Here is a 16,058-nt window from a genome sequence, read left to right on the forward strand (position 1 = left end):
CCCTGCACCCTGAAATATATCTTTTTTGTAAGAAGGTTGAGCCATAGGACATCAGTGGTAAATATAGTTGTAGACAAATAACCCTTGCCTACCCTGGGCTTCTTGAAAAAGTTTCCTGCAGAGGCCAAGTGTGTAAGTGGGAAGCAAGCAGGGGAACTGGGCTGTGTGATGCGGTGCTCTCTACAGCCATGGAAGGAAGGGATGCTACACAAGGCAAGTGAATGCATTATCTGAGTCCAATGCGGCTATTTTAACCAACATAGTGAAGCAGCGGCTAACTGTCCCAAGACAACAATGCACACAGAAACAGTGGCTGCCCCTCCATTTGGGCACAGGGACTTCGCTCCCCTGCTGCCAGTTCCGCCGTAAAGGTGAAAAATAAAGTGGTAATAAAATACATTTATTGCCATTCTTTTTTCCCCTTTTCCAAGACGAGCCCTGTTTGGGGGCGTGACTGCTGCTGACTGGCAGCAGGGGAGTGGTGCTCATTCCACCTGTTTACCCAGCAGGTCATTTTGGCCGGCTGTCTTGCGACGGCCAGTCTGATTTGCGCAGTGTAAACCGCTCCACCCAGCTGTCTAGGACTTCAAGGTGGAGAGAAGACACAGGCCCCCATTGTCTCGTGGAGCATAGAGGCTGCCTGCTCCAGCCAATCCTGGCGCTGCTTTCATGCCGCTCACCTGCAGCTTGAAAGCTGAATCAGAATTTTTGTGGAGAATTACACTGCTGCAGTCAGAGCGTCTAGCAACTCACGAGGACCGGAGGAGGTAAGTGCAAACTGTAGAGGGGTTAAATCGTACAAACCTCTACTTGAACCATTGCTGAAATTAACATGTTGACTTTCAGTCTTGCTTTACTTTCTAACTTTAAAAATGAACAAAAGTCCCGTGCACAGGTTAGGTTTAGAATATGGTCAAGATATTCATAGTAACTAAACAAAAACATCTAATGAGACAAGGTGGCCAAGTCTGAAAAGTTTCTTTCAAGTGCAATGTATTTAGCCTTCTCAATAGGAAGGAATGGTAACATCAAAGCAAACAACCAGCCAACACGTGTTTCGTCATGCGGGTGCTGTACCCGTGACTCTTCAGGGCTTTCTGTTGACAAAAAACATGGGTTCGGTATGCCGGTGATAATTGTGACCCGGCAAGTACGGGTTATTCAAAATGGTATCCTGGTCTTATACAGAGACCGGTGGTGTCTTGTATTTCCTCTAACAGAAATACAAGACACCACCGGTCTCTGCTGAAGCGCAACCACGCAGATGTTCATAGTGACGGCTGTACCCGACCATCCTACCGATCCCTTCACTTGAAGTTTTATCTAACCAGGATGCCATTTCGAATAACCCGTACCTGCTGGGTCAGAATTATCACCGCCACACCGAACCCATGTTTTTTTGTCAACAGACAGCCCTGAAGAGTCAAGGGTACAGCACCCGCATGACGAAACACGTGTCGGCTTGTTGTTTGCCTTGATATTACCATTCCTTCCTATTGAGAAGGCTAAATACATTGCACTTGAAAGAAACTTTTCAGACTTGTCCACCTTGTCTCATTAGATGTTTTTGTTTACTTACTATGAATATCTTGACCATATTCTCAACCTAACGTGTACACGGGACTTTTGTTCAATTCATTGGGTGAGCCCTTGTCACTCCCTGCAGAGGTTTAGGGGTCTCCTCTGACCTGTAGCACCGTCATATTATTACAACTTTTCACTAATTAATTACCGCTACCAGCCCAGGTGCCATTCTTCCTGCACACTCAGAAACCCTACACAGAACCCACAGTACCCTTCTAACTTTAACACTGAGACTTCTTACAGGGGCGGGTTCCCAACTGCAGTATTTTTCATCCTGCTCCCAACTAAACCAGCACGTCAGCAACACCAACGCAAAACTTAGGGGCATATTTACAAGCCCTTATCACCACCACAACGTCACTTTCAGTGCTGTTGTGATGGCAATAGGAGCCTCACCTTATTTACAAGGCAGTGTTAAGCCACTGAACGTGGTTTAATGCTGCCTTGTAAACAAGGCACCCTTTCACGCTGTATTAGCGTGAAAGGGGAGGGCAATGGATGTTGTGGTGGGCGTTCCACAGCAAGTCCCATTGATTTTGATGCTGTCTCCTATTTACAAGGCAGCGTAAATAGGAGGCAGCGCCAAAATTAAGACCAGGGAAAACCTGGTCTTATACAGACGAAAGAAGGAGAAATGCTTTATTTGTCCTCGTTTTTGCTGCTTCCATGTGTGCTGCCTTGTGCAGGACACATGGAAACAGCAAATTCCCTATGATTGTTTATGTGCCGGAAGGTACTCCTTCCTGCACACAAACAATCATTTTAAAAAATTGCTGTTTTGCAGCACACATAGAAGTTACAAAACGGCATTTAAAGATTGTTTATGTGCAAGAAGGGGGACCTTCCTGCACTTAAACAATCTTCCCCTCAACACAGGCACCCTTGCACTATGGTTCAAGGGTGTCTACATTGGCTCTAGGCAGCTGAATTTTGCGCCAGCGCAGGGGGAAATGGAGAGCTGCACCATAGTCTAGTAAATTTGGTGAAGCCCTGTGTTTTTAAAGTGACGAAGCATGTCATTAGCTTTCTTAGCTGAACAACACACTTTGCAACTTTATTGTAAATGTGCCCCGTAATGTGTTTCTTGATATTTTTCGGCAACTTCTTTTTTTCCGCTACTATTTTCCATCACGGAACAAATGTTCCACAATTCACCGCAAAACCAAACCACTGTCATAGTAAGCATGTTGTGGTTCCATGGGTGAGTTTGCCAAAGGAGTACCTTGTGTCTTGTTCCGACAACCGCTGCCTAATCGTTTTTGTTTTAATTTCGATATCAGAGCTACTAGCAATTTCCGCGTCACTGTTTGTTTTTCCTAACTTAGGGAGCCCTGTACACTAAACCATTCGAACTATTTACACAGCAATTCCGTTTTGTTTATCATTATTTAGTAATCATTTTATAAGATTATTTTTCTCAATGCTGATGAAGACTGAGGGGCATATGTACAAGGCCCTATCGCCATGGGAACGTCACTTTTTGTGGCGTTCCTGTGGCGATAGGGGCCTTGCCTTATATACAAGGTTAACGCTGCATAAGGCACCCTTTCACTCCTGTACATAAACAAACCTTTTGAAAAAATGCCATTTTGTAACTTTCTTGAGTGCTGCATGAAGCAGCACACATGAAAGTTACAAAATGGCATTTTATTGTTTATGTGCAGGAAGGGACACCTTCCTACACATAAACAATCCTCCCCTGCACACAGACACCCTTGCACTCTGGTGCAAAGGTGCTTGCGTTGGTAAACATAGTGCCATTGCAGGGGGAAACGCAAGGATGCCCCACATTCTTGTAAATATGGTGCAGCCTTGTGTTTCCGAAGTGGTGGAGCGTGTCGTTAAGCCCAGGTGGCTGAGGACATGCTCTGCCTCTTCATTGTATATATCCCCCAAAATGTTTGTGGCACATGCATCTGGTAACCTAAATATTTGCGTTGTTACCTCACCAAATATTTAGGGAACCAGCCTCCACTTCACAGAAATTCAACTATTCCCAACAATTCCCCATCCTGTTTTTCGGCGTGGTTTATTAATTGTCGGAAAAAACTCTGTCCAAACCGTAAACCTGCTCCAACTTGTGTTGCAACGCTATCAGCTGTGCCACTAATGCACGTCACACTTCCTGACAAATGAACCTTAAACCAAATAGTTGGTATATTCCAGGTAAAAATGTCTCTTGACCTGAGACAGTAATTAACCTAGACTCGATGCATCAAAATGCATATTTTAATCTACAAAGCATTTTCACTGTTTCTCTGGTGCATGCAGGGTGGTACAAAGTAGCTTAAGAGGTGTTAAGTCGTGCCATACATAACTCCAAAATATGTACACATGTAATCAACAACGTGCGTGAGAAGGGGTTTATTGCAAAGACTTCAAAATCATCTGAAAAGAGGAACACACAAGAGTATGCTTCCAACACATACAAGTGTCCTCGTTATTTGCTCAGAATGATCAGATTTGATCCTCAGCAAAACCACTAAGAGGCATGTTTACTAGTAGTTCATGCAACACAGCACAGCAAGGCAAGTTACTGCACTGCATTGTGTGAAGGGGAGAGCTCTGAACAGCAGAGCACTTGCCAAGATATGGCGCTGTCCAGCCCCATCCATGCGCTGGCACACGTATGGCTACCTACCTTTGGTAAGTTGACAGATTTCTTTCACTAAGATTGCTTTCACTTACTGTGTGTTCCTAACCTCTCCTGACCTGCTAGGTACTTACCTGTGCTACCATTGGTCCTTTGTTGTACACTCTGACCTGCATTCCAAGTTCCCTTTTGGGTTCTTTTTCAGTTGTATCTGATGGCACCTGTGTGTGTGATGCTCCAATCAAAGAGATACTCTTTTATACCATATTTGGCATCCTTACTTACCACCTCAGCGCTAATACAGGCACTGGTGCAAGGGTGCCTGTGTTACCAGCAGGATTGCTTTTGACACCTTCCTGCAAAAAAAGAATCTTTTGATGCATATTCCTCTTTCTACGCAGAATGCACCACACGTGGAAAGAGTAAGTAACAAAGAGAAAGGACGCTATTTCTCCTTGTTATGCCTGTCAGCTGAGTGTGCCATTTTGGTGCAAACCCAGGTTTACAAGTCTTTGTAAAGCTGGGTTTGCCTCATAATACATGAGCGGATGCATGGAACACCCATCCTCTGCCTATGTAAAGCCTACCTGATGCAAAATATTGCAAGGCGCAGCTATGCGCCGTTTTACGTTACTTTGTTTTTACTAAACCATACAAAACCATCTAAATAGACTTTGTGTGGATTAGTGAATCTCAAAATGGATTTCACATCGGGATATGCCGTAAAAGTGAAATAACCCCGGCACAAACTCTTAGTAAATCTGAGCCTTATTGTTTTCATCCTCCCAGGCCCGGAGGTTATGAGTTCAAATCCAGTTAAGGACAATTTGTCCTTTCCAATGGTGACTGGCATGTATGTGCACCAATGCAGTCAGCGGGTAGGCAAATAAATGGTGGGTGGGTGGGTGCATGTGTGCATGCACACTTACCTTGCCTGCTGTACGTCCGACGTGCTATTCCGTCCATCATAGGCTGCTCTGCGGGCTCCAGAATTCAGGAAGTTCGACTAACCAATTCCGGCACTCCTCTCACCAGCATGAGAGCAGGGCCAGGATTGGATGACGCATACTGGGTGGATGATCCTTTAGGCCTGTGCTTGGTCTTCACCCAGCTGTCTATGCCAGCTGAGTAAAGAGCTGCAAAGTGCGCATGTCACTCAAGAGAGCTGGCCAAAGTGACATCCGCGCTTTGGAGGGTCCATCTTGCTCCCCCAGTCCTCTTCTGCTGCCAATCAGCAGCAGAAGAGGACACGCCCCCACTAATCCCAGCTGCACTGCACTGCTAAACGTGAAAAATGACAATGAACTAGTTTCATTGCGATTTTATTTTTCACATTTAGCGCTGCAGCGGGGAGGGGGTGGCGCCCCCATGCCCTCATGAAGAAACAGCCCCTGGCCCTTTCATCTATCCGGGGTTGGTAATTTCAGTACCATTAAAAAGATTGGTATTAACACATTTTCAGGAACTCAACGCTATAAATTTACAATTTTTTAGAACACTTATTAATATTATTAATAATATTATTATTATTATCATTATTATGATTATCTCAATAACGTGAGAAATACTTCTCCCAATTGGGTGCTAAATGAGTTCTTATTAAGTGAATGGCAGCCAGGCAGTCGCTGCTGCAGAGTCTGCGTGCTCGGTGCTGAAGGACAGCTCCCTCCGGCTTGTGTTACTTAAGTTCATTTCTAAATGCTGGGATACGGTTCAGAGAATGGAGTGAAACCCAGCGTAACGTCAGAAGTCAATAAGTGCTGGCTATGTGGGAACAACATTCCCAACCTTTTGCAGTAGGACGACCACAGTTCATTTACTTTGGGTTTAAAAAACAGTTCCAAAATGTTTAATGTATACTTTGTGTTGCATCAGGCAGAAAGGGAAAGCGAAGGACTCCTGTACTGTGAAGTGAGAGAAAGGTCAGACAGCTAAAAAAAGAGACAAGCTGCCTATCCACGGTGCCTGCTGCCCGACAGAAATGTAAATGTGTGCGCTTGGCAGCAAATCTAAGGGCTGCTTGGGAGCCAGTGTAGGATTTAGTTGAAAGGAACGTTTGAGTTTCATGGAGACCAAGAGTTATTCTTTTTGAGAGGTAGTTTAAGGATGTTATATGTTCTGTAATACTCGGTTAAATGAAAACCTACAAAAAAAGGTTTCACTGGGTACTGCCTGATGGCATATTTCTAAAATATATGTTTTGGAAGAACTGTAAGCAAGTAAACACTGAGGGCCTCATTTATGAAAAGTGTTGCATCGCTGCGTGAAAGCAGCGATGCAACACTTTTCAGTGCGCCCTCCTTGCGACACAATGAAAGCGCCAAATTTATTGTATGGCGCACCATGTTGCAAGGAATGACAGATGCGTTGGGAATCCTGACATATCTGTCAGCGCAAAACCCACGCATTGCTGGAGTTGTGTCATAAGCATGACACAACTCTAGCGGCCTGTTTCCATTGCACTGCGGCACCCTTACGCCTGCTGTGAGGCAGGCGTAAGGTTGTGACGTAGTAGTGTCCTAGCAGTGGTGCAGGGAAATCTGATAGATTTCACTATGCAGTTCTACAAAGCTGTTTCACGTGGGAACGTCCACCCAGCATACATTATATCTGACGCAGGTATAATGGAGTGCAGGCATTTACAAAGTGACGCATCTTCCTAGATATGTCGCTTTGTAAATATGGCGCAATGTGGCGCATTATTTGTGCTGCCGCTGTGTTATAAAAAGTGTTGCAATGGCGCGTAAAAGGGTTGCAAGCCTTCATATATGAGGCTTTGAATCTTTTTGTACAAATTGCAGCAGCTAATTCATATTGTGTTCATTCTATCCTATACTCTGTGCAATACAGTGTTAATCAAATCACTTACATATTCAAGTGCTATCTGTCACATGTTTGCACCTCGTAGCAGTTAGCGACAGCTAGTAGGAGATAGCGACCATCTTGGGCCCCACTTTGCATGTCAGAGAAATTTATCACTAATGACATGCAAAGTGGGCTTGACCAAGATGTTAGTGACTAGAAACAGTCGCTAACATCGCTATCTCCTATTACCAACTTTTGGAGATATTTGCGCTAAGCACGAATACCTTCAAAAGCTAACACCTGCCCTGAGCAGTTCTTAGCCATGTTATCCAATGGGAGGTGGATAACATGGCTAAGAACATTAGCTCGGTAATGCCTGAATAACGCTGACTTTTCAGCGATATTCATGTATTGTGGCTGATTTTTATCGCATTTGCGATAAACCTTGGTAATACCAAGGTTTATCTGCGATAAAAATCGCCGCAGGTCGGTGATACATTTTTGTCTCTAACCAAGCAATAGCGATAATTATCGCTATTGTTTGGTAATATGCCCCCCTGTTTCTCCACTAGCTTGCCGTTCTTAAGCATGTTAGCAATGTATTGTCAAAGTATTCACCCGATAAGTCTAAATACAGCAATCACCAATTGAAAAGTTACCTTCCTCTGCCCAAAAGGCCAGCCAATGCATAGCAACATCCATGGCAAAGCTTTCTAGCAGTGCTGGTGCCCAAAGCTCTGCTCAGAAGCCATCGGCTTGCACTATTAAATGACAACCGCCGAATACTAAAGCTGCAAAGTTCCGGATTCAGTACCAGACCCACCGTCCCCAAAAGCCCCCGCCGCCCCCCTCCCCGCCATCCGTGTTTTCTCCCTTTGCAACAGGTTTTCCGTCTTTGTCTTCCCCACTTCTTTCCCCTTTCTGTGTTTTTCTTTCCCTTGTACTCGGGAAATGTCCAGTCAGGAAAAATAAGTGACCTTCACCCAAAATGAGTGTCGGTGGCCCCCACTGGCAACTATAGGCTTAAATTAAGCACTGTTTTTAGTAGCTTTTCGTCTGCTTGAGCTAGAATTTTAGAGTTGATCAAATCTGCAAATTATGCAGACGCTGGGTTATGTGGCACGTGCAGTGAAGAATCGCATAATTCCAGTGCCCAGGTCAAAATGGAGCACTATTTACCATATTTAACCATTTACCAATATTATATCAAATTCGTAAAATAGAACATGCTGGTAGGTGTCTTTTATGTTTTTAATGCTACAATCGCACTGAAGTCTCATGGGATTGTGGCATTATTATTTATTTAATGTTGGCCCCCGGGAGGGGTCTATGCCCCCCACAAGATCTAAGGGAGCAGGGTATACCTACCATGCCCCTTATATCTTTTTGCGTAAACAAACTTAGGACAGGGAGCTAAGTTGATAAGTCCTGTACTGGCTGCCTGTAATATTTTCTCTCATGTTGCAGTCAGCTAATCAGATCACTCACTCCATGGCAGCTTTTCTCCTCAGGGAGCTAGTTGATTCAAGGGACAAAAATGCCCCATAGGCCAATCGAATACTCTGGGGCAGATTTACAAGACCCTTGAGCCACCGGTGCATCACTTTTTGTGAAGCACCAACGGCGCATTTTACTTCATCATATTTACAAAGACAGGAAAAGCCACCCTGCATGACTTTTCCTGTCCTTGTAAATATGGCCCCTTTGCATGCAGCAGTTTGCGTGAAAGGGGCGTTCCATGGGTGTTGCTGTGGGTGTTCCCACGCAACACCCATGGAACCTGCCATATTTCCAGATTAATGAGAAATCGTAAATCTGGAAATGCGTCAGAATGCTACACCTCCCAGGGGAGGCATAAGGAGTTGCAACGAGGAGAAATTTATTAATTTCTCCTCGTTGTTTGCCTCTTTCTATGCCTGCTGCGTTTTGCAGCACACAAAGTAAGAGAAAATCACCTCTGATGATTGTTTATGTGCAGGAAGTGTTCCCATCCAGCACTTAAACAATCAGTAAAACAACAATGTTTTGCAAGTTCTATGTGTGCTAATGCAGCACACTGAAGTTGTAAAACATAATTTCTGATTGTTTATGTGCAGGAAGGGAACCCTTCCTGCACATAAACAATCATCCTTGTGGCGCAGGCATCCTTGCACCATGGTGCAATGGTGCCTGCGTCGGAGCATGGCAGCAGGTTGTGTACCAGCGCAGGGGGAAGCACAGAGATGTGACATATTGTTATAAATATGTTGCATCCCTGTGCGTGCTTTGAAAGTGATTCAGTTTGGCGCAGCCGAATGATTGAGGCACGCACTGAGTCACTGTCCTTGTAAATCTGCCTCTATATTTTTTTTTTATTGGGTTTAAGGGACTCTTGCTAGAATCCCTCAAACACAGTTTCAGGAAGCACTGGTCTAGCATGTCCTGTATCAATCATTTCCGGTTGCTCCAAGCTCAACAAATCACCCACCATCCAAAACAGAATAAACCCAGCAGTCTGCAAAAGAAAATTTTCATGTTCAGACAGTCACACGACGAAACGTGTGTAGTGACTGGGCATTTTTTACTTCATGCATCTCATAACTTAATAATCCTCTTCCACTCAGCAGGCCTTCCATTCAAATAGGCATATTTATAAACCCCCTGCACCATCTGAACATCACTTTTTGTGCTGTACTGGTGGCACATTTTACTGCTCCATATTTACAAGGACAGGAAAAGCAAAAGCCACCCTGTGTGACTTTTCCTGTCCTTGTAAATACGACCTCTTTACACGCAACACTTTACGTGAAAGGGGTGTTGCTGTGGGTGCTCCCACACAACACCCATTTAACCAGACACTTTTCCAGATTTATGAGGAATCGTAAACCAGGAAATGCGTCGGAATGCTATGCTGGGGGTGGCGTAGCGAGGTGCAACGAGGAGAATTTATTTTGATTTCTCCTAGTTTTTTTTCCTATTTTAATGTGTCCTGCTTTCTACAGCAAGCATTGAAAGAGGAAAATGCCTGTAGTGATTTTTTTGTACAGGAAGGTGCCGCTTCTTGCACAAAAACAATCTCCCCATGACACAGGTGTCCTTGCACCATGCTGCAAGGGTGCCCGCGCCGGAGCATGGCAGCTGTTTGTGTGCCAGTGCAGGGGAGAGCACAGGAATGTGACCTATTATTGTAAATATGTAGTATCCCTGTGCTTTGAAAGTGCCGCAGCTTGGCGCAGCCAAAGGGCCTGCGTTGCCGCGCTTCTGCACTTTCTTGTAAATCTGCCCCAAAGTGTGTGTCTCGCGAGTGATCACGTCAGTACGTGCAGCGTTTACTGTAACAGCCCTTGAGTGAACCCAAGATCTCTTTTCCTCATTCCACTCTCTAGCTCCCTCGCTGCACAGGAAGAAAAAGCAACTGTCCTATGCAGTCATGGTGATTCATAGGGTTTTGACAGGATAAGTTAATGGCATGCGCTCATTGCCTTGCACACGTGGAACCGTTGCAGCCAGTGGGACTGCTCCAGTGTCTCCATGGTCAGCTGTAGTGTTAGGGTTCCTTTAAGACTCATTGTCAAGGATGGGGCTAGAATAATGTTTAAGCCAGGGCTCGAGTCGGGGTACCACGTGGGTGGACGATGTCCCCCCACTTATTTTACAGGGTGGACGCCGTCCCTCCTGCCAAACAGCTGGACTTTACCTTTTTGGCCTCTCTGGGACGAGATCGGAGCCACTTTCCGTGACGTCACTTCCTGTCATGATGTTACGTCCGGTGACAGCGTCCCCCCACTTCTTTTTTTAGGACTTGTGCCCTGGTTTAAGCTCAGAGCAAGACCCCGGGTTTGATTTAGGGTTAGTGTAAGGGTGTTTCAGAGTTCAGTGTTACGCTTTGAGTCGGTACCGTTACTATTGTAGGTAATCCGAACAAGTGTAGTGGCATCTTCAGTCGAGGTGTTATCATTATTTGGAATTTTGATGTAGTGAATTCTACGTAGTGGTATTTCGAGGTCGGGACATCCACGTGTGGCTTCCGGTGCCATCGCTCCATTCCTGAGACAGGGGCATGGCAGACAGGCAGCTGCTGGAGACATGAGCATCTCGTGACCTAGAACGCCCACCGAGCTACAATGCTGCCAGGATGGCGCGTGAGGTCTGAAGAGGCGAGCGGCACGCTACTACTTCCGCCTGACTTGTGACGCTTTCTATATAGGTCAATATCAGCCTGTGCACCTGCTGGGCCCATCTACGCCTCTATCTCTAGGACTCGAGATGGTGTGCCGTGATCTTGGCCTTTTTGTGCCCTGTGGTTGGCTGGCGCCTCGTGTTTTGTCCACATTTCATTAGCGCCGCTGTGAGTCAAACGCTCTTCCGCGCTGAATCAATATGGCGAGGTGGGGGCCGTTTGCCTGCTCGATAAATGCAGGAAGCAGGCAGTGCCAGTTATTCCAGCTCACCAGGCGCAATGATGGACCTGAGATGGATTTGAAGAGCAGCGAGGTGTGCTAATGGGCACAGCAGACTGCGCCCCCCACCCACTTGCAGCCCTGGGGCCTCCAAGTATGTAAGTGTGTATAGCGCAGTCCGAGCTGGAGGGCACAAAGTGCTGATGTGTATGGGTAGCGGTCTGTAGTGGAGCAACACTGGAGGCCACACACTAACAAGGGACAGGGATTTGTTGCTGGCCCGTGTTGGTTGGCAGTTGTTGAGAGGGTCGCTGCTTTAGTAAAAACCCTTTTATGGTGTGGCTATTTCAGGTCAGAAAAAAGCCACAAACTTCTAAAAACAAAACACATACACTGCATAGTCAAAACATTATATTTAACCTTTGTTTTTTTCAGGGAATTTCTAAGGTTTTTCCTGCACAAAAACAGAAATTTTTATCACACTAACTATAAAGTTACTTTAACCTTTGTTTTTTCAGTGGGAATTTCTTATTTTTTTTCCGTAAAGTAAATTTTATTACCCTATGTAAAGCCAACTCTTGCTGCACACAGCGAACTCCCCCTCTTTGCCCATGTGCATTTGGCTACAGGGCTTGGCCTGACATAAGGGTTTGCAGCCAAACCCCAGCAGGCTGTTAACCACATGCAGCACACAGCCCTTGGTGTGTGCTGCGTAGGGTTTGCCTTCAGATCATGAAGACCCTTTCCCATTGGGCCAAAACATACATATTAAGGGGAGTGGGCATATGGCCCCCTTGCCAAAAATTCTTGGGCCCTCGGGACCCTACTCCCGTGGCCAACATCTGAGGAGAGGGGGGCATGCAGCCCACCTCAACAATCCTAATAGCCCCTGGAGACCCCATTCCCCAGGGTCAAAAAACATTACAAAGGGAAGGGGGTTGCATGGCTCACCTCCCTGAGCCTTTACTAGTCCCCGAGTGTGAGAAGTTGGCCTGATATGTGTTGTCCACAATTCTAGTGGGCACCCTGTATCAGTCCAAACAACCCTTATGGTGAAGGTTGTAAAGTCAACCTTATAGACCAGCTATCCTAGTGGGAGCATGGACAAAGCAGTCTTAGGCTAATACTTCAGAGAGCATGTGAAGCCAATTGTTTTACCAATAATAACCCCTTGAATACCAAATGAAAGGACACCACACAAGGTATATATCAAATATATATGTATTTATTACTAACACAACCCCTCTGCACTCTTTATGAGGTCAGAGTTCGAGAACAGCACAAGTGACTCAATAAGCATACTATAAGTTGCACAAATACATTTCTGCCCTAGGGGCCTCACGAACCATATACTAAGTAAGTGGCATAAGAACCACTTGAGGAAAGGTGAAAAGGCCTAGGGCCTATGGAATTGCTGGGGCTACACTGAGTAACCAAAGGTTAGGAAGCAGGAGCCCACACGATGCATGTGCAGTGTCTAAACACACACGCACGTTCTCATAGACTTTCAATGGGAACGAAAAGTTAACAAAGTAGTTGATTTCGGACACTTACGGGTAGACTACGGGAAAACCCAGTTAAAGTAGGACACTTGGATAGTTATTACCCACGGGAGCACCGGAGTACTCGAGTTACCTCACCCAGGGAAGCCGGGTACATAGGTGTTCTTTCGTGTCGGGTTTCATCATCGAATCCTATGGAGAGCTGTACAAAGATGCTGCGGGCGACCAGGAGGAAGATGTCCGGTTAGATCCAAGGGTGGATCAGATCAGGGAAGAACCTGAAAGCAGAGGGGACAGAGTCTGGGTCACTAACCAGTGACCAGGAAGGAACCAGGAATGAACCAGGCGAGGCCGAGCTGCAAATAGGTGAAGAAGTGAAGCTTGTCTCTGCAGCCACGTAGACCAGGAGGTGTCAACGACAACCAGGAACTGGATACGGACTGTCTCACAAAGGATCTCGCTTTTGGCGGTGTCGGCTTCCATATTGGAGTCAACAAGCCTTGGCAAAGGCAACCCACGCTGGAAAGAAAGATCGGCTTCTGTTCAGACCAGAAAGGTCTGGGGAGCTTCCCCTTTACAGAAAAGCAGGAGCAAGCCCGGAGCAGCCAGGCAAGCAGTGTTGATTCACAAGGATGTCTTCAGGAGGGCCACTAGCCCGCGGACTAGCAACCGCAAAGACGCATCAAGGAGAAATGCAGGCGCAGGCCCCACACGGCACTCTTGGAGTGTGGAGGGCTGAGCTTCGGTGCACTTACGGCTCGAGGTTGGGGCTTCTCAAGTCCCAATGCACAACTTTGAGGACACCTCAGAAGCTGCACAGTTAGCAAAAAGCAGGTACTGCAGGTAGTCAGGTCCCACGTCTCTCGTGTCCGCCACGGGTCTCAGCTTTCCTGTGGATATGGGTTGGAGTCAGAGAAGTCTGGATGTCCAAAGGCTGCGTTGCTAAGTCTTCGGGTTCTGGCGGGAGCATCGACAAAGCAAACCAGCAAGTCACTGATGGTGCCTGTTTGCACAGGGTGGTCACTCCTTGACCACAAGGGAGAATCTTCAGTCTTCTAGTTGAAGAAGAATGTCGAAGGTCCAGAGTTTCGTTTCAGAGTTTCAGTTCAGGATAATCTAATGTCTCTAGACATAGCTCCTAGCTTTATACTAATCTAAGGGGCTGGATTACCTGCTAGGTCCCTCCTATGGGTGGAACCTGGGAAGGGGGTGGTTACACCCCTTTCCCTTTGTCCAGTTTCGCGCCAGAGCTGGGGCTGGAGTGCCCCAGCAACTGGTTTGAACCGGGCTATGCATGATGGGACACCTTGGAGCATGGGGCACTCTTATACAATAACTAATACAAGCACACACTCATCCATACAGCCACTCTCACAATCACTCACTCTCAAATATAGTCATTTATATACTCCAACACTCACATATACTCCTTTCACATATGCAGGTACTCACACATGTACCACTGAGGCATACATTAACTCACAAACACACCCATACACACACTCACCCACCCATATAGCCCTTCACAGATGCACTCTTGAACCCATACACCAAGTGAATCCCCCACTAACACATCTATGCAGAGAGTCACAATCCATCACCCACCCACACAGACACTCAGGCAGCCATACAGATACTCAGACAACCAATCAATAACCCACATTGACCCTCATTTAGCTACACACCAATGCATGGATTCACTTACACACCAACTGACAAAGTAAACTGTGTGAATATCTGTATCAGTCACTGACCCATGTATTCAGTAAGACACATTTAATCACTCACTAATACAGTCAGTCATGCACCTATTAAACCATCCATTCAGACACTTATACACCCACTCATTCTTTAATACGCCTTGGTCTATATATATGTAAAACATATTTAAACTTTACAGGAACACACAGTCACTGGATGATGTCATCAGTGATGTCACAGACCATGTCATGAATGATGTAATATGTGACGTCATCAGCAGTGCAATGCGGGGGCACGAGTTATAGTTAGCTGAACTAACTATAACGGCGGAATTTCTCTGGTTTTGTACGAGTGAAATGTCCAACTAACTTTAACGTCCCTGCAGTCTATTAGTGAATGTGTAAATGCCTCTGTCACTGTCTGACTACATGAATGAATGGCTCTATAATTTTCTAAATAGGTATCTCAGTGAGTGCATACATAGGTAAGTGGTTTATAACTAGATACATTGCTCACTAGGGGCCTCATCTACAAGAAAAATGAAGCAGCGCGGTGCCGCAATCCATTTAGCTGCAACCGTGCTGCGTCATTTTCAAAGCACAGGGATGCATGTATTAAGAACAATGAAAGAAATCTGTGTGCTTTTCCCTGGACTGGCGCACAATTGGCTGCCATGCGCCAGAGCAGGCACCTTTGCGTCACTTTACAATGATGCCTGCGCTGCAGAAATATTTGTATAGTACAGGAAGGGACACCTTCCTGCACAAAAGCAATATTTAAGGGTATTTTCCTTTTTCTATGCATGCTGCAGAATTCAGAACACACAGAAAGAGGAAAAACAAGGCGTAGGATTCTGACGCATTCCCAGTTTTACAAAATGTTTTAAATCTGAGAATGCATCAAGTTCCATGAATGTTGCGTGAGAACACCCACAGCAAGACTCAAAGAAGGCAATGAGAAGTCACGTAGGGTGACTTTATGTGGTGTTGTAAATAATGGCAAGCCAATCGCACAGCTGATGTGCCTAAAAAAGTGACACGCCTGCGGCACAATGGGCTTGTAAATAATCCCATAAAACTCTTTCTATCTCGCTAAAAATGTAAAGTACAAATTTTGCCATTCAAACACATACCTTCCAACACACCTTACACATATTTGAATTCATTCTTCTCTGTGTTGCACAATCAGACATACTACTAGTACATTAAGTACAAATCCAAGTACATCTAACAGCACCGAATTTCAGCCTTACAAATAAATTAAATATACCAATTGTGGATAAGGTAACAAAGCTATATGTAGGAGAGAAAAATATTCACTTGAACACTAACAAAGTATGCAGCCACCTAATTCAAACTACATGACTAAATACATAACTATATTTGTTTCATTATCTAAATGCCTATATGTCAGACTATTTACAGGTACATACCAGTTACTGGTCAAATGGTTGACTAGTTACATAAGCACTTCACTTCATATATAATCAGTTAT

Source organism: Lissotriton vulgaris, chromosome 2_1, assembly GCF_964263255.1.
Source record: "Lissotriton vulgaris chromosome 2_1, aLisVul1.2, whole genome shotgun sequence".
In the NCBI taxonomy this organism is placed as follows: domain Eukaryota; kingdom Metazoa; phylum Chordata; class Amphibia; order Caudata; family Salamandridae; genus Lissotriton; species Lissotriton vulgaris.